General features: G+C 36.0%; 1 protein-coding gene across 5 annotated transcripts in view; it reads right to left on the bottom strand.

Annotated features, from left to right (window-relative positions):
• Positions 1–12,427, bottom strand: part of NIPBL (NIPBL cohesin loading factor) — a 201,806-nt gene extending 189,379 nt beyond the window's left edge. For 3 of the 5 annotated variants that reach the window (XM_061189187.1, XM_061189191.1, XM_061189188.1), the window contains exon 1: positions 12,003–12,426. The gene's annotated coding sequence lies outside the window, so the exon portion shown is untranslated. Of the gene's footprint in view, positions 1–12,002 lie in introns of all 5 variants that reach the window. The other 2 variants (XM_061189192.1, XM_061189193.1) reach the window with 2 other exon arrangements.
• Between the last annotated feature and the right edge of the window lie 8,253 nt (positions 12,428–20,680).

The raw sequence follows: 20,680 nt of genomic DNA, 5'->3' as shown, positions 1-20,680 counted from the left end.
GGAAAGGTTCATCATAGGAAAGAAATGAATTCACTGAATGAATTAAGACGCGAATGAAAATAAAGATTACGGAAGGGTAAAACTATTTTTGGAAATACATATTAGGCGCCACAGAAAGGTTCAAACCTTTTGGCCTAACTACCACTAACGGAATTCTACTCTAAATGAATAAAGCCCCCAAAGGGGGAAAAAACTGTACATATAAAGATGTTCCACTGCCTCATTTTCGTACAGAAAGAAGTGACAGAAAGTAAAATGTCCGAAGTAGAATACTAAGAAAATTACGGTTCATCCACTGACAAAATGTTGGGTAACATTTTAAATATTTATGAACACTATATAAAAAATTAGGAATATCTTTATGATAAAACCTTAAGAGAAAACAGGACTAGGTACATATATTTATACCGTAAATACATATTTAACCATAATTACATTCATATAAATATTTTTATTAAAAACCTAGTAGGGAAAAACATAAAATATGAGATTATATATATTTTTTTCCTATTTTCCAAATAGCATGTAGTTTTTTTCCATACTGCTTCTATAATTAAAGGAAAAAAGAGAGGGAAAAGCTTTAGCTTTGAGATTCTTAAAATTTTTTAAGCTCTAAATCCCACAATTTAGCCTTACCTAACATACCAGCAAACTATAAGTAGTTTTGGTTCCCAAGAAAACTAAGGGAATGGAGAGTTGCTAAAGTATGAAATTTTTATAAAGAACATTAAAATTTTGGTGGCTATCGTCTAGTTGAAAACAGAATCACTAAAACCATATGATAATTAGCATAGGTGGCAACATGGCTCAACAACCAGGTAGCACAGTAACAAGCATGTTGTAATCTCTAAGTCGTTTTAAATTCTAGTGTTTAGGCCCCCTCATCTCAATACTGAAGACAATGGCACTTTGACATAAGCTAAAAACCATGAATAATTGGAAACGATTGAAGAACTATAATATCTCTCTCCCTTTCCCACCAACACCTCCCATGTCCTAATATGCATATCTGGATTATGCAGGTCATTTTATCTCTGAGCCTATTACATTGTCCCTTACCACTGAAGATGGAAGTCCAGAGCTAATACTTGAAATCAGAAGCAAAACTGGAGTGGGAATAAAAGAATAGAAACACTTCTGTACATAGATCTTCCTCGTATCCAGCTAAACAAACCTAATTGTCCAAATACAAGTAGTTAAATTACACAATTCTTTGCTTTAAAGGCTGTCCTACCTTTTACGGGCTCACTGTTCTTTTTCTTCTATCAAATTTGCTTAATATTTAGCAAGCCCCACCTATCTTCTGTCACTCCAATCAGTCCTATATCTCAAAACTAAAATATAATTCAAATTCATGTATTCAACAATTGTTCGTTGAATGCTTACTATGTGCAAGCCACCACAACGCAATAACGAGGCAAGGTTCTCGGTCAGTCTTTGTAAACAGCCTTTGGATTGATCCCATTTTCTCAAAAACATGGCAATTAGCACTAGAACAAAATACAGCACCTATTATTTCTTTAGTTATAAATTCTAGATACAGTGAAGAAAATGTTTACTTCATTTTTCAAGATAGCATCACATTTTAAGATGCCCTTCCCAAGAGATACTTAGGGTTATTTAAATCAGTAACTCTAAGCATACCCTCCTGTTAAAACTGGGGAATAAGGAGATAACTTCTTATTCTAAGGAAGAAACATTGCAAGGTTATACAAAACCATGAGCAACAACTTCCAAACTCACAAACAAGTAATACAGCTACAGTATATGTGACTCTTGCCATTAAAAATGTTTGCATGCCTAGCAACTGAACAGTATCATATCCCCACTGCATTTGCTTCTTTAGTTTTGTTACCTGCAATAAAAATGAAAATGTTATTCAAGTAAAGTTGCTTCCACAGTACAGGAAAGTCAATTAAAAAGCCTTCCTTTGCTCCTACATTCTCATTTTCTTCTCAATTCAGACTCTGCCCCTGAACACATAAACATGCAGTATTTAAATGAACGTACACATCCATGAAATGTAGTGCTCTAAAAGTAAGGTATGGAAAGAAGACTGAGTTCAAACTGTTCTACTTGATACACTGGGCTCTAAAGTAAGAAGTTCTGGATTTTAGATATGGAAATGGGTACAGAAGACATTGACATTTAAGCTATAAAACATGAAAGGTATTGAAAGTTACACCTTAATTTTAAACATCAGAGCCCAAGCATATGAGCAAAACGTATCCTAACACTAAATACATCTTTCACAATTACCTCTAAATCTTTCTTAAAATGCTGTAAGTTATTCCATCCAACAAGCTGTACATACAAGCCCACTCTCAGAATCAAACTGTAAAGGAGGGATGGATTCAAGTGATATTCAGGGAGGTGCTATGAATGGGTAAACAACTGGGTAAACAACTCGTTTGGAGATACACTAAAGAAGAAGGGTCAAGCATTATCACCAAGTTTCTAGTTTAGGCAACTTGAGTTAATGATGGGAACATTGACCTACTTCACATAGTTCTAAGAATAGTTTTTCTTTTTGAGTGGGAGGGGATAAGGTTAGGGAAGAACTGACAGATGAGCTCAGATTTCTACACTACTTTTGAATTTATAGTATTTAAGGGACATCAGGAGGTGCCTGGTAAGACAGCTGGATCTGTCTCAGAAGAGAATTATATTCTGGAGATAGATATGTGAGTCATCAGCATGTAAAAAAAGTCAAATGAATAGATTAAATCAATAGGAAGAGAGAAGAGAATGAAGGTTGAAGAACCACCTTGGGAATACCAATATTTAAGGAGTGGGCAGAGATGGAAGAGCTAGCAAAAAGAGTCTACAAATGAGAGACTGATATCCTTGAACCCAAGAGAGAAAGCGGTTTCAAAAAGGGAGGAGGGAGGGGGAACAAAATAGGTGGTCAAATAAAATAACTCTTTTTCATCATTATCTGCCCCAACTTTCAGTAAATAGCACTACTTCTCTAACTTTAAGCATTAGAGGAGAAGCAATGACTGTTCTTCACTATAACCTATGCTCTATTTTTAGTATAAACAGCAATTTTATACTAAAGTGTAAACTCAATTTCTGGATAAGTTATCACTGCACCATTGTTCCAGTTTCTATGTGCTGAATGTTCAAAATACATGATGCTACCTATTTTAATTATGATGAAAAAGAGGGCAATGTCTATTTTACCTACTTGGTAGAGCATCTAACCTAACAGAATTAACTAGTATAAATGCATGCCACTCAACAGTAATGTGAATTACAAGATTTTTGGAGTGGAGGGGTAAACATGGGCAAGTAAAATTATGTCCAATAATAAAGCAGCTGCAAAATCTGAGACAAATATCTAAAACCGTTCAAAGTAATTTTTGACAGGGTAGTACCAAAGTTAAAGAGTATATCAAATTCAATTTCAAAATTCAGATACCAACAAACTACTAATACAGGCAACAACATGGATGGATCTCAAAAGCCTTATGCTAAGTGAAAGAAACCAGACACAGAAGCCTATATGATTCCATTTATGTGACATTCTAGAAAATACACAACTATAGGGACAGAAATTAGATCTGGCTGTCAGGGGCTAGACTAGGGGTAGGAAACTGATTACAAAAGGATATAAGGGAACTTTTGGGGGTGATGGAAATATTATATGTCTTGATTAAGGCAGCAGTTGCAAGATAATGTTTGTCAAAACTCATCAAACTGTACACTGGCAATAGTGAATTTTATAGTGTAAATTATACCTTAATAAGCCTTACTTAAAAAAAATTCAGTCACCATATCACTATTATATTTAAACAGCATTTTTAATGTGCTGTAATGTATTTCTAATTATCTAAATTGTTATATATAATACTTAAATTAGCAAAGAAAACAAAAACTACAATAAATCAATCTTAAGCTTAAAACAAAGTATTTAGATACTTTCCCTCTTACAATAAATCCCAGTATCTTACTCTCAATTCTACTGCCCAAGGGAGCAAAACAAAAGCTCCTTCCTATGCTTTACAATCTTAACAGCTAAAAAAATAACTGTTTTAAGTTTTTCTTTGATTCTTTTAATATATAAGTTATGTGATATATGTATTGATTGGGATATATGTAAATACTATCATATAGTTTAATTCTAATTAATCAGTTCAACAAAAATGTAATGAATACCTATAGCACAGGACAAGCACTGCGATGGTGTTATAGACATAAAGATGGAAATGTCTCCTTGCTCTCATAGAGCTGGTGGTTTAGTATGTCTGAAAGACACAGGAACTAATTATTTTATCAAGAGGTATAAGCAATAAACTGACAAATGCTATGAAATTAAATGGCCAGGGAAACTTAAACAAAAAAGGTCATGCTTTCTCTTTCTCCTTAAAAAAAAAATTTCTGGTCCTTGAGCTGACGTTTTGAAAAGTAACACATCTCCAGAACAAAGTAAGAATGCTACCCTAATATACATTTTCACAGTTAGTGTCAATGTTTTTTCACCAGCAATATTTTGAACTTATGAAGATCTCAGAATCTGAGGCCTTTTAAACTGCTCTAGGTTTCATTAACATTAACAATACCACCTATATTCACCAAGCTGTGTAAAAATTTGCTTAGTGGGGGAGATAAAGATTGGACACTGACAGAGAGAGAAAGAGATACATAAGAAAAGGGAAAGAGAATATTAGTAGAGTTAAATAAAAAGCATATTGCATATATGTCTTTCAGGATAACTTGGAGTAGGTTACAGCATGAATACTGGATTCTTAACTCTTTTCTCAAAGGGAAAAAAATGATAACAGTAGCTTTTAGGCCATTACATTTCAACTTTCAACCTTAAGAGTTCTCTGAGACATAGGCAGAACCCTGGGAAAAAGATTATGTTATGTGCAACAATTTTTTAAGAACAGTACTTTTTTTTAATGGGAGTTAGGGCCAATATATACCCATGTAAAATTTCAATTTGGTCATTACCAAAGAAAAACTAAATTATGTATAGCCTATACTCAGATCATCAATTTCTTTAGGTAGAAACTGGCAATCTTATCAGACAAAGAACACTAAAAGCAGATTTTAAAATCCTGAACGGGTTAAAATAGATAAGCAACAAGGATATACAGGATAGCACAGGGAATTATACCCATTATCTTATAATAACCTATAATGGAATATAATCTGCAAAAATACTGAATCAATATGCTGTACACCTAAAACTAACACAATATTGTAAATCAACTATACTTCAATTAAAAAAAGAAAACCAAATAAAATAAAACATAGCAAATATAGGAAAAAACCAAGCAAAAGAACAAATAAAATAAAATCCTGAAAGGGTTGCCAAGTAGCAGTGTTGAGAAAACTCAGTGTTGAAAAAACTCTTATTTCCTTACTAGGACTAATTTCAAGGACTTGTTTGTTTGTAAATAAAAAAATTAAATATATCATCATAAATATTAATATTTTTACAGTAAACTATAGTTTGAGTTTTAATAATTCATCAATATTTCAAGCACTGTTAGTTTTTAAGGTATCTAGAATCAGTGACTATTTTTAAAAAACAGTACTTGTGAAGTACATATGCATTTTATTGGCACAAGACTAAAGAATTGAGAGTGTAAGTGACCCAAATGTGTTCATTCTAACGAAAAGGAATCCAGTATTTCAAAATTATGTCACAGCTTCTGAATTTCTCAGAAGAGGTAAAAGTATACAAAATTATTTTAATAAATAAATTAATCAATGTTGCTAATTCCATGTTTTTCCATCCTGTTAAAGTTTTTCCTTTCTGCCAAAAGGCAAATACATACAAAAGAAAATTTTAAGAGTTTGCTATATCATGTTAAATGATGTTACACACATGTAAGATGGCAAAAAAATTTACCTACATTAATTATGTTAAAAATTTAGTGTATTCTTGAGAATATTTTTTAATGCTTAATGTTTTTATAAAAAATAATTCAAGAATCACAATATTATGAAAATAAAGTGGCTTTTCCACACTTTCAAAAAATACAGCATGCATTATACTTAACGTCAATATTCTACTTAAATGCACATCTGTACGTAGAAACATTTTGTATATTTTATATAGTGTAAAGTTAACAAGGTATGTTTTAAAAGACTGTAATCAGATAATGAATCAGCTATAACTGACCAAAAAACTTTAGAATTCCTCTTTTTAAGCCACAGGATCGCTTTATAAGCCACACAAGAAAAACAAGTCTCACTACTTTATAATCAAGCCTACTCTTTTTATCAAAAAAACAAACAAAAAAAAGTATTATAAATCTTGAAGAGACAGAGTGGTAGAATGGAAAGAACAGAAGTTTTAGAATTAGACATATTTGAGTTGGGATCCTATCTCTAACACTTGCTAGATTTGCCACCTTGGACAGGTTATTAAACATGATGAGCTTCAACTTCCTTGTCTGTAAAACGAGAACATTATCACTAACCTCATTGGATAGTTGGGAGGTAATCACGATAAACAGTGTAGTGGTTAAGGTTGGTGGGTGAAGCATCAAATCTGGAGTCCTTTCTCCACTTTCTTCCACTTGTTAGCTGTGGGACCTTAGTCACTTAATCATTCTATATTTCAGTTTTCTCAAATATCTTAGAGTAGTAAATATAACCAAACTCATACTATACCTTGAAGAATTGAGAAAATCCATATAAAGCCCCTGGCACAGTTTTTGGCACATGGGAATCACTCAATAATATTACATATTACAAATGTAAGGTACTCAACACAATGCCTGACACAAAAAAGATCTTAAATCTTAGCTTTCCTAAACTAAGTTCTAAATTACCTTTTTACTGTCTCTAAAATTCAAATTCACCCCTGAAGATAAATGTATGCCATTAAGGATGATAAAAAAATACTGGTTCAAGGTCTATAAAGGTATTCACTAAAGGAATCCCCATAAAAGTGTATGTAATGGCAACAGCTCTGGAATAAGTGCACAACTTCCCAAGCTGAGAACTTCAAAACGATCCACATTCTTTGGCTATATAAATACTGGAATTTTTAAAAAGTACCAGTCATACTAATTTATAGATTCATCTACTACAATACAAATTGGTCATATACATTTCTATGAATAAAATTACTCTAAAGCTCAATTTTCCCTTTCTAAAAAGATGCTTTGACAGTTTCAACTCAATATAAAAAACTTAAAAGAAGTAAAAAATTCAGATTAACAAACTCAAAATTAAAATGTAAGATAGTAAAGATGTGCTGACTTCAAAATTATTGAAATTATCATTAATATATATAGCATATATAGTCTGGATTCTATTTTAGTTCTTTGCCTAAAGTACATAATTTCCTTGACTACCTGACTTTTAAGTATTGATTCAACTGAGCAACTAAAGGATAATATTAAGAATTTACTAAAACTAGAAATGTGGAATCCTAAGTCCTTAAGAACAAATATAAATCAGACTGATCATACTAATAAGACAATAGACAATCTTCTGACATTTTCAGCCTCAGTTTCTTCATCCGTAAATTGTGGATGATAATTGTTTCTATTTCATGAGCCTGTTAGAAGAATTAAATGAGATAATATTGGGGGGTCATACATACGTTAACACAATTCCTGGCAAATAATAACCCCTCAAAATCTTACCTAGCTGGCAATGCTGTATCAAGAAATGATGTCTCCTAGTAATATCACTTTGGGAATAGAAAGAAACCTGCCTTAAAACATAATGCAATCTGACAAAACTCAATTCATTAAAACTGACTGCAGATTTGGTGTTTAAAATTGCATTTAAATCAATTAGAAACACTAAAATTCCCCTCTAGTAGTTAAAAAACACAATAAGAATAAACTTTAAGGAGTCATTATTTACTACACATACAGTTAATTCACTTACACTCCTGAAGAGGGACATATGTAAATAAACTTAATCACCTGAACACCAAATATATACACACAAGGTCAAGATTTCTAATGTAAAAGTACTATTTCCATACCAGGAAAATACAACCAAAAGACAAGTATCATATCTCTCTATGGAGATGAGAAAAGCACCTTGGACTCAGATAATTGAAAAAAATCACAAATGGTATCAGTGTCAGCACTGAGCAATACCTAGCTTCATGACCAAAGCTCACAGGTTTCTTAAAGCAACATAATCTAATAAGAAACTATTAAGAGTCAGAGAATACCTAATCTCCCACTGAGTCACTACATGAATCTCTACAAATCATGTGGCCTCTGAGTTTTTCATCAAAAAATGGAAATCACGCTGGTCATTTACCTTGCAGGGAAATGAGAATATTTATGAATGAACTCAGGTCACCCTGAAAAAGGACCAATTTAAAAATACAGAGAATAATTATTGACACCTGCTAAAAATAGAAAAAAACTTTGTTCAAAAAGTATATTTTAAAATGATTTTTAAAAGCTACATAAGACCATACATTACCACCAAAGCCAACTTAGTATGCTCAGGATATTAAAGATGTCAACTAAACACTTTTTAATTACCAGGCTTCTATAAAGTTCCTAGTCAGTAATTTCCTATTCGTTTTATGGCAAATAAATGTGATAAACGGAATTGAAGTTACATTTCTATGAAAAGAATTTTTATTTACCTCAGTCTTCCCAGTCACTTTATATAAAACTGAAATTTTACATTATTTAAAAAATTTCAGAATTACTTACAAATTATGCTTTTCCTAATAAGCAACAGAGTGCGGAAAATTAAATGAAACTGTGTAAAACACAAACTCTTTAGTTTTTATTTACTCTTTACTGTTAATTTTTACACCTTATTTTGGGAGAGTAAAAATACCACAATAGACTATGTCAAAATATAACACAGATGGGTTCAAATGTTTCTATAGCAGTTTGATGATGAATTGGTACCAAAAAATTAAATATGAAATTAGTTTAGGAAGCCTTAGAAAATACATGTTTGAGTTGGGTAGCCTGGCTCCAAATAAAGAAAACTTCATGTTTGAATTGGTACAGCTTTGCTCATAATATTTTTGAAATTTAATAATGATCATTATGCAGAAAACCAAAACTAGGCTTACTACCATACTGAAAACTTTCACTTTTCATCCCCAAAGAGAATCTGAAATAGTCTTTCTTCGAAGATAACTCTTCTTCTTAAAGGTGGACAGTATTATAATGATCCGTAGCACAGGTTCAAAAAGCTTTCGAATAACCTTAGTAAACAAATTTGTTGAATGGCTTTCAAAAGGAAGCACCCAATATACTCATCTCAAAACAACGAAAGTAATTATTTACTATTCAACTTTAATTTGATTTACTAGACTTTCATGATATACTTTAAAACTACTTTCTTTTCAAGTAATTATTATAAGTTACTGGTAACTCTGCAGACTCAAAAGAAATAATAAACCATACTGTTGAAATTTCCTCTAAGTATATTATAAAATATTTATCCTATAATATAACCAGCATTATAAGATTTCTGGAACACTTATAGTTGTTTCCTTTCGCTGAATTAAAAAAAAAAAAAAATCGAAATACAAGATTAGCCACTGGTGACTATCCCGACCAATACAGGGGAAGTAGAGCAGACTATTCATAATCTCTAGGGAAACACAAATTATTCCTTCCAACTAAGTTATCAAAAATGTAAACTTCAAGTTTAGGTTTTACTCAAGTTTCACAATGTCTCCTTTAAAAATAATCTATTTAATTGGTTTGGACTAAACAAAAAATATTTTCAATGTAATTTAAAGAAATATTTATGGTATCTGAACGAAAGCTATCACACAACCTATATTACTTACAGATTACTAAATATGTAGAATTAGGAAAATAAGGTCTGATAAGAACTAATTCACTTTAATTCCAAAGTCACAATAAAAAATCAGTCACATAAATAGATATCTAATATACTGATTTAAACATCTGTGTAAGAAAGCTCCCTTTAACTATATAAAACGCTAAAGATAAGTTGTTCCTGTTGATGAAAACTAAGCAAGCAGAACTCCTCTTTCCATTACCTTTAGAAGAAGTATGTTCATCCCTTGACATACATCTCAGTATTTTATTTAAATAAAAGTTGTAAAGACAATCGCAGGTTCATGTAAGGGCCTTTTAAACATTTACATTGAAGCCCTTATCCCGCCTCCCACCCCCAAATCCTCCGCTTAAGAAGTGAACTGTTCCTACCTTCTGTATTCTTCCCCCCCCCCTTCCCCAGCCCCCATTCGCGTGCCCCCCACCCAGTGTAGGCCTGAGGCCCTGTAGCAAACAGTGTCTAACAGGAGCAGGCAGCACAAAGACAGGAATGGGAGATTAGTGGGAGGGAGGGAGGCCGGGATTGGGGCTCAGCAGGAGCTTCAGGCTTTTTAAAATTCAAACTGCTCCCTGACCAATACAAATCACGGACACGCTACTGACTACTACACGGATTTATAGCATTAAAAACATGCCTCGTACGTGACAGCTATATTAACTTCACTCTTTTTAACATTTATCCATACGTTTGCAGGAAATGTGGAACAATTTATTTTAAGCAGAGGGCCAAACTCAAAAACAACCTTCAGAAAAGTTACTTATTCTACAATGACAATAATAATTCAATGAGACACAAAAAATTCGAACCAATGTTAACACCCACTAATAAAACAAGGGACTTTTTTGATCAGTGTTGCTTCATTTTAAGCAATGAAAGTTTTCCTTCAGTGACTATGAGACAAACTATCAAAACAGTCTAACCCAGGTACATTTATTTTTCTGTGCAACTTGTATGGCTGAGGACTTTTAAATTGGTTTTTCCCTTATGCCAACCTACATTACCAACGCCTCCATAAGCAAGACCTAAACACTTAACTTACTTGTGAACTAGAATTTAAGATAGAACTGATCTTTTTCTCCAGCATTTACAGATACATTTGACCTATTAAAATGACACCTCTCTCATTACACAGTCAAACATCATGGGCACAAACAGCCAATGACAATCCTGGGACCTCAAGAAGATCTGCCCAGACATGAAAGGATGGCACCTTCTACATTTTTTTTTAACCTCCCAGGGATTTTAAGCATAACTTAATTTCTATCCTTCTAAAGAAAATTGGTTGTACCTGTATCTCAGCACAATTCTCAGAACATTTAAAAAATCTTTAAGCTTCTACACGTTTAGATCAGGAAGTACCTAAGTGTGTTATGTATAATCGTTTAAAACTGTCCTTATACAACGCACACAAATATAAAGTGGCAGGGTAAACCTGTCAAGTACTTTATACTTGTCTTTGAATAAAAAGTCCATGTGCAACACACTGTCAAACAGCAACATAAAAGCTCTTTGCGTGGGTGGGGGTCATATGCAGTGTCTACCACACTACGGGTTCCTATATGAAATATTCATGTGGACGACTTAATTCTTTTTAAAAAGAAAATGAGTCTTTATTAACTTTCCAACGTCCAAACAAGTTTTACACAGGAAAAGAATTACCACTGGATCCGAGTCTGAGTATTTACATTTGTCTCACTAACTGAAACTACTTCCTCCCTTCATGGGGTCACAGGGGGAAGAAGGGGGGTTGTTTGTTTCACTGGGACGTTCCCCACTCCCGGACCAGGAAAGTTGTAAATATGGGGACGGTCAAGGCACATTTGCTGTTAGTTGTATTGTTTCCGCCTCCTCACTAGCTACGGCTCTTCTCCCGGGCGAGGCCTGTCACCGACCAGCAGTAGCTCCGCTCAGCCCGAAGCTCTCCTAATCCCCGAGCTCAAGTAGATTCCGCTGGCCCGCGGCCTGCACTCTCCGCCGGGCCTACGCCTCCCCGGCCGCCCGGCAGGAGCCCAGTCCCCGCCACCGGAGCCGGCCGGGAGAGGGTACCAAACCACCGCCACCCAGGGCGGCTGCCACCAGAGAGGAGCGAACTCTAGACTCGCCCGTGGAGGAGACCTGGGGCCGCTAAGGAAACGGCGGGGAGGGGAGCGAGGAGGAGAGACGCTGAGGACCTGGCGCCGCCGCCGCCGCCGCCGCCGCCGCCGAAATAAAGAGCAGGAATTTACCTGGGCGAATCGGCGTCTGAATCCAAGGGGAGGCCGAGGCCGCTGTGGCGAGAGACTATAATCCGGGCCGGGAGGGGGGGTGGCTACGGCTCCTCTTCCGTCTCCTCAGTGCGGGGAACATGTAGAGCCGGGGGGAGACCAGCCGAGAAGACAAATCGCTGCTTCTTCTTCCTCCTCCTCCTCCTTCTCCCACATAGAAACACTCACAAACACCCGACCGGGGGCCCGAGCTACCGGGGGGGCATCGCCGCCGGCCCGGGAACCAATCCTCCAGTCGGCGGGGGCGTCCCTCCCTGCGGCTTGGTGGTGTCGGGTGAGTCGGTACCGACGGAGGGAGGGGGGGGAGGGCGGGGGGGGAAGGAGCCCTGTGTGTGTGTCTCTCTCGTTTCGTCTCTCCCTCTCAGAACAAAATGCCGACCGGAAGTGCAGCTGCAGGAATGACTCCCTCCGCCGGCGCCAAACACTAACAACCACCCCCTCTTCCCCACTCCACTTCCGCCACCGCCGCGCCGCCGCCGCCACTTCGGCTCGCGTCTTCGGCTGCGCCGCAGCGCACGGCCCGCTCCGCTCCGCACCGCACCCGGGGCTGGGCTGCGGCCGGCAGCGAGGCGGCGGCGGCTCTTCTCTGTGCCCTTCTCCTCAGGGCGGCTGTGGATGTTGCCTTTTAGTGTCGATCCTGCGGAGCGGCGTTTTCGCTGCGGCACGGGCGGCCCGGGTCTTCCCGGTCTTTATTTTCCTGAAGGCCGACCGGAGCGGGGCCCGAGTTCGGTGGTGGTCGCGTGCGTGGGGGGCGCTCAGGCCCGGACCGTCTCGCAGCCCGCGCACGCCGCCCCAGCTGCTCGTCTTTAGCTCTCGGGAGCCGAGCTCGGGGCGGCCACGTAGAGGACGCCCGCGATCCGACGGCGACCGAGCATTTTTTAAATGGTGTCCCTGCAGCCGGGTGGATGGATGTATCGTATTGTACACCTTTCTCTCCTTTTGAGAGGCCAGACTTTACGCCCGTCTCTGCATTATTTCTGAGGAGTGAGAACGCAACGCGTGGAGGAGACGAAGATTCTCAGCTGGATTGAAATGGAACCATGTTTGTGATGCATATATTTCTGGAAATATGTGGTCTTTTCTGGTCTTGCATTTTGTTGCCGGTGGTTTTGGCTCTTGCCTAGCAGTCGGGAGAAGGGCCTGTAGGCGACGCTGTTCGAGCGAGGAGCCGGTCCGCGCCCCCCTCTAGGTGTGGGTGGAGCCGAGCACGCGGGGAGAGCCGGCGGAGTGCGGGCCGCGGGGGGGCCTGGGGCCAGCCGGTTTCAGACTTCGTTTTCCTTTACGTTCGAAACAGTGAGGTACTGGCCAAGGCTGCAGTACAAATGTGATTATGTGTACAGTTCTAAGCCTCCTGTAGTCTCTGACTGAAACACGTGAAATAACTTTACCGTACAGGTCACTATTAAGTTTACTTCTGTACATTAAAAGGGGGCTTTTTTTCGGGTAAAAAGTGCATAGGTAAGCGAATTTTACTCAAACGGGACAAAATTTGTGTTATATTTTCATGAGTTTACTTAAATGGTATGTTAATTATATATGCATATGTACCGGTACGCTGAAAGTAAACAGGAAAATTTTCCCCACAGGTTATTCCTTTTGCCTCACATCACTCGAAGGACTAAATCAGATCTTGTCACTCCTTTACTCTAGACCCTGCCATTGTTTAGCTGGGAGTAAAAGCCAAAGCCTTGACCGCGGCCTAAAGGCGGTGCGCTCGGTGGGGCGGGGGGAGGCTGCCTCGGCCGCCTTGCAGGCAAGACGTCTGTCCTGGCTTTTCCTTCGGCCAGGCTCCTTACCCAAGGACCACAGAGTTTGCTGCCTCACCTTCAGGATTTTGCTCAACTGTGTCCTCGGGGCTCCGTGGCCACTCTTTAAACTGCAAGTTCCCGGTCCCTTTTCCCCATTTTTATCCTTCAGGCGTTCTACATATCTTACATGTTTATCTCGTTATCTGTTTTAACCAACAGAATAACGTTAAGCTCTAGGAGGGCGAGGTTTTTTTTTTTTCTCCACTGGTGTTTTGTGGAGAAAATAATTCCTGACACACAGTAGATGCTTAATATTTGGTTAATGAATGAATGACGATTTTAAGGGCCCTGACCCCACCCACACATACACCAGTTTCTGAACTCTGTCCCTTACATATGTATATACTTACACACTACAGAGAACTTTATGAAAGATTTGTGGGGGAAAAAAAAAAAAACCTAGGGAAAAAAATGCAAGTTTATTACAAAGTTCTAGGAAACGGTACTACTTCTAGACATTGAAAGCCGTCCACAACACCACCAGAAGCCCACAAACTGTGATAATTATTTGTTTTTGGATTTCTGTAAATGGGCTTGCTAGAGGACAGTGCATTATTGGATTATATGATCGTATGCATACTGGGGCAGTTAGCTTTGCTCTCTTCCTGAATGACAAACTGCGTTCTTCATCCAGTCTGTCCTCTTTCTTGCAAACGTTTAATCATTTAATCACTAAATTGAAGTCTGAAAATTTGGTTGGCTTAGCCCAAATCCAGCACTACTGTAAAAGTTCATTCAGCAAGTATCTATCGGGCACAAAATGTGTGCCCGGCACAAAGATTCAAAAGGTGCTGTGTTTCTGAGGCTTAAAGGACCACATATGGCTACTTCGGTTACTACTCAATTATGCTGTCAAGCAAAGCAAACGCTAGTGAGATTTATTTTTACAGTTTCCTTCTGAAGAAAAGGTTCAGTGAATGCTTAGGTCAGGCTTATTAGTGTGGATATTTTAATTCACCTCTTAGTTTGCTGTTCATTTACATTTACTTTATGATAAGCACCAGGTATACCAATAAATTAATTGATAAATGATTTTTGAAAACTGAAACAAATTGAGAATTTTTATTTTCTAGTGGTTGGATAAACAGGGCTTTTAAATTAAAATACAAATGCCAGGAAACTAACAACTATGCTATAAGCCTTTGGCAGTGATATTACAAATAATCATATTTCATGTATGGAATTTTTGGACAAGAAAAGGTATTTTATAACCATTAATACAATTAATTAGACACTGTTTAGTAAATCCATTTGTTCATTATAAGTGTACCTTTTAATCTTAAAGAATAGCTTTAATATATGGGTGGTTCAGAATATGTTTTTTGTTCATTTTCAAAATACTAATATTTCAATTTGCTTAGAGAAGCACCATTATCTTCTTATATACTTCCTTAAATGTTACTGGTAAGCTGATAATTTTGCATGTCCAGGTAATGAAAGTCTTGGCATTATTGTAGCATTTAATTTAAAATTTTACATATTTTTTAGTTTCTTCCCTCATTTATTTATTAAGGACTTAACTAGGTGCTATAATTAGCTTTACAATAGGCACCTCCTAAACATTAGTGAATTAAAAATAGACAGGGTCCCTGCCTTTTAAGTGTTTTAACTTGTATATTGTTTATACCAATTTTTTCCAAATCATAGAATTAATGAAATTGTTTCAATGCATATCAGGATATTTCTTCATTAAATCAATTAGTGTTTTGCTTGCCTAAATTTAAGTATCCAAGTTGAGATCTTGTGTAGACTATTAATAGAATCTTAGTGTTTTCTCTGTTTCATTGCTTTGTTTCTTGGTGTTTGTTTTTTGGGGGGGTTTTTGCTTAATAATTATTTTCCTCACCACCATCTATTTATTTTGCTCTTACATTTTAAAACCTTTATGTCCAAAATCAGTTGATTTATGGTGGGCTTATGTTTCATTGTTAGATCATTGATGTATCAATTCTTAGTTTGTAGGGTAGCCCAGTAAACCTTTAATCTGACTTAATATTGCCTCCTTGCTTTAAGTACTGAGTCGCACTACTCATTTTATTTGCCAAGGAGATTCCTGGATATTCCCGTATGTATTCTTGATCAGTAAACTGCAAAAGATTTAATAAAATATTTTAAAACAGATTTTAAGTATTAACTACTGAATGTCATCAACAGGAATTGGTACAATTGCAAATTATGAATTATTTTTATTGAAAATATTTTTAAGATAAATACAATTTGCCATAAAATGATAGGAATAAAAAATTTTAGAAAATAATTTTCTTCTCATTATTTTGTCTACCAGTTTTATCATTTGTTAGTGATAAAATTAACTTATAGGAACAGATTTTGAAAAAATAGACATGTAATGTATATACGTTTCGTAGTTTATTTCAAACTACCAAAATTATTTCACATATCGGATAATTAAAGTTACTTTTAGGATGATTTTTATCTTAAACTTTGACAAAGTATTAATTATAGATGTTGATTTGAGGGTGAGCTACAAAAATATCAAATAGTCTGTAAATGTTTCTATTTCAAGTTCTCAAAGTAAATACCTTTATCAAATTTGTGATAGTGTTTATGAAGGTTATTCAACATATCTTATCCATTTTTGTTAAGATGATAGAAATGAATGGTTTTTCCCCTGAATGACTTAGTTCATGTTGGCCTTGGAGAACAGGCTTTGTCTTTTCATTAATCCTTCTCGCCTCTAATTAAGGATTTTCTCTAAATTCATAGATTTTATTATTCACGCTATCCATTTATAATCCTGTGACTTTCCTATATTGTTGTTTATATTTTTGTGTAGCTATGCCTTATGTTCCTGGATCAAAGTGACTAGTTCTGTGTTATACTACATTGCAAGTTTCATTGTGCATTGCATTACTGTAGGGCACTCAAAAAGTGCACTTCTGAAATATAAATTCAATATAAAATTATTTAGGGTCATTAAATCATCATGAAAGCCTCATCTGAATGGAACCTATGCATATGCTGAATGTGAACCAGAGAATTAAACTCTACACGCATTTTAATACTAAACTAATCTGGAACAACACTGTTTAAAAAAAGAGTTTATCAATGAAGGAAAAATACAAAATCCATTAAAAACTTAACATCTAAAATAGGTATGAAGGGAGTGCTTATGATGCACATTTCAAAGCACCTCCTCTAGACCAGTGTTTCAAAACTGGGTCATGTACCATTATGGGTCATGAAATAAATTCAATGGGTTGAGACTAGCGTTTTTTATTTGAAATAGAGGAAAGAATAGAAAATCTAAGAGTACATCACACATGGTAAAGTCTGTATTTATAAACATTCATTCCACTTATGTGTGTGCATATGCTGGGTTACCTTGTAAAATATATTTTTTATTCTGGGTATAGGCCAGAAAAAGTAGTGTTTTATCTACCATTCAGATTTTCCTTTACTTCCCCCCTTAGAAAATGAAAAAGAAAAATGCTAGAAAGTTCTGATTGCCTATGAAATAGTGAGGAATTTTAGAGGAGGCACTAGGATATTTTAGAGAAGTTTGATATTGGTTACAGAAAGGTGATCTTAAGGTAAGAGGTAGGTAATAAACTATGTATCAATGGAAACATCAAATTTGGTTGAAGTTGTGAGAAGGAATTATTTTCCTAGTGGAGCTAAATTTGGTGTGTTTAGGTCCATAACTATTTTCTTACTGATTTGTTGTAGCACATTTTCTAATCTCAGATGCCCAATACAGCAAAATAATAAATAAAAGGCAAAAAATGTTTTTCTGTTTCTTCCCACCTTCCCTTCAATCTCAAAACAGATATTAACTAGTCATAGGAGTGCAAAGCAAACTGCTACTTTCACAAAGTGATTATCATACGAACAAGTTATTCCCTGAAAATGAAACTCCTCCTAAAAAATAACAAACTTTGAATAAGGTTTTTCTCTCTAGCCAAAGTAAATAATAATTTCTTAACTTTAATAGTTAACTTTCATTTGCCACCTAGCTCATCTATATATTTAAATAAATGTACTTAAAACTGTACAGAATTTAAAAGGGGGAAATTTTTAAATGAGAGAATTGTGTATAGAATTAAAAGGGAGGCAATATACTGTGATCAGTGGGATGAAAACTACCTACCAAACAGAAAATGAGAATTATGTTATACTGAAATGTTTTAATAAAATTTAGACATTTTGAAAAATTTAAACATTTCATTACCATTTCACCTTATTTCAGTATAGATTTCAGTACTGTAATGTTGATGAGCGTTAATGAAAGGTTTTTTTCAGACATATGACACCAGCTCCCTTTTGATTATAGATGTTTAAGACCTAGTTTGATTAAAACCTTAGCTAAACACAAAATTTTCTAGAGAACTGACATGAGAATCTCGAACTCAATTATTGAACCAAAGCTTATTTACCCCAAATATTTCACCAATACAAATATGTACCCTATTGAACTAAGAAAGGAATTATATTACTAACCAGCAGAGGGAGCCAAGTCAGTCCTGAAAGATAGGAGTATAAAGAAAGACCACATGACTTCCTGTTGTGAGTTGTGGCAGCTGTTCACTTTAGTCTACCAAAAAGCCAAGTAGAAGGCTAAGAAGGCTACCAATGTATCAGATGTGGATAGGGTGACAATTCTAACTGTCAAAATTACGTTGCAGGAAGCAAACTGAAAGAAAACACTTATGCTTAAGTTAAGGGCAGCCCTGCGAAGAATGTGTAGCATAAAAGAGAATTCTTTAAAAACAGATGTTAAAAACTAAATGAGTGGGGCTTCCCTGGTGGCGCAGTGGTTGAGAATCTGCCTGCCAATGCAGGGGACACGGGTTCGAGCCCTGGTCTGGGAAGATTCCACATGCTGCGGAGCAACTAGGCCCCTGAGCCACAATTACTGAGCCTGCGCGTCTGGAGCCTGTGCGCCCCAACAAGAGAGGCCCGCGCACCGCGATTAAGAGTGGCCCCCACTTGCCGCAACTGGAGAAAGCCCTCGCACGGAAACGAAGACCCAACACAGCCATAAATAAATAAATAAATACAAATTTAAAAAAAACTAAACGAGTAAAATACGCAAACTAACATTGGTTTTCTTTCTACTATAGGTGGTGAAACTTAGGTGGATCAGAACAAAGCAATGATAAGCTTATCAACCATTAAGCAGAAGCAATTCAAGTAGAAATATAAAAGTGGAAATGTCTCGGTATTATAACCTAAGATGGAAAACCAAAGAAAATAGTACCTAGGGCCATGATAAATTACTCACTAGATGTAAGAGTAAACCATTTCTTAATAATTCCATTTTTATTGAAAGCTGAAATTAGTCTCTAATAGGCACATTATAATATGATCAAGTTGGCACAAATAGAGTGATCTTACATTAAAATTGTATGTACTTTGATAATCTAAAAAACAGGATAAATTTTAATAAAGAATGATTACAGTGAATTAATATGAGGTGATTTTTCACTTTAAAAATAAAAAATAGAATTGTTTCCATTACCCTTTATAAACAAAATAAAAAGTAATACCTTGAGTTATGACATGTTTGGAGGAATATAGTAGCTAAATGACAGTTGTACTGTCAGCTTATTTAATATCTTCTAAGTACCTCAAAATCCCTGATAGAATGATTATTTGAAGTAAAATTGTAAGAGCTGGGGGTTAGCTAACTGTATTTAAATTAAAAAATTTAAAGGCCCAAACAATTTTAGTTTAATAAACTAAATAATGGTAGTCTAGCCACTTACTCATTGTAAGGTTTGTGGAAACATACTGTCCAAAGCATAGAAGGACAATGGATTCAGGGAGATTTTAGCTATAGGTATATTTACTTATGTGTTTGTTCATTCTAAAAATATACTTCTTGAACACGTACTATCTCCACAGGACATGGAGCATGTATTCATTATGAACTAGACAAAATTCTTACATCTTGTTGAAAGATTTAATTTCATTAATATTATGTGAATAGTCATAGAAAGTCAATATGCAGCCCATTGAATCCAAGGAGATGACACTTAGAAGCAAATCATTTAATATTGAGTACTAGAAGGTGGATTGTAAACCTCTGTAGGTCAGTTCTTTTATAATACTACATTATACTGACATTATATATTGTCATCTGGTGTCAAATCAGTTAATCACAGCAATAATATCCAATAAGTAAAATTCATCTAATAGCAGCCGCAGAGACATTTTAGTGCCAAAAAAGAATTCAACCAGTATTACTACTGATTATGTGCTTCTTTTACACATAAGTTGCTATAAATATGGGCTATTAGAATTGCATAAACTGGACTTCCCTGGTGGAGCAGTGGTTAAGAATCCGACTGCCAATGCAGGGGATACGGGTTCTATCCCTGGTCTGGGAAGATCACACATGCTGCGGAGCAACTAAGCCCGTGAGCCACAACTAGTGAAGCCCGTGCTCCACAACAAGAGAAGCCACCACAATGAGAAGCCCGCGCACCGCAATGAAGAGTAGCCCCCACTCGCCACAACTAGAGAAAGCCTGCGCGCAGCAACAAAGACCCAACACAGCCAAAAATTAATTAATTAATTAATTAATTTAAAAAAAATTGCATAAACAGCCTGACCTTTTAATTATATTTTAAATTTTGTTAGTGTTTTCACCCATGGAAAATGCTATACTGATCTTTTAAAAATTTCATTAATAAAGTGGCAATAGCTTTGCCGTGAACCATTTTTTAATTGATAAGCATAATAATGGGTTAATTCATCAAAATTCAATAAAAACTATTAACTTTGTCACCAAAGTCAACATTTCAGAGTCTAAAATACATAGCATGTTTTTCTGCTTTATCTAGTTTTTATTTAACAATCTAAAGCTCT

Source organism: Eubalaena glacialis, chromosome 4, assembly GCF_028564815.1.
Source record: "Eubalaena glacialis isolate mEubGla1 chromosome 4, mEubGla1.1.hap2.+ XY, whole genome shotgun sequence".
Taxonomy (NCBI): Eukaryota; Metazoa; Chordata; class Mammalia; order Artiodactyla; family Balaenidae; genus Eubalaena; species Eubalaena glacialis.
The sequence above is the reverse complement of the archived record's forward strand: the minus strand, read 5'-3'. Positions and strand labels throughout refer to the sequence as shown.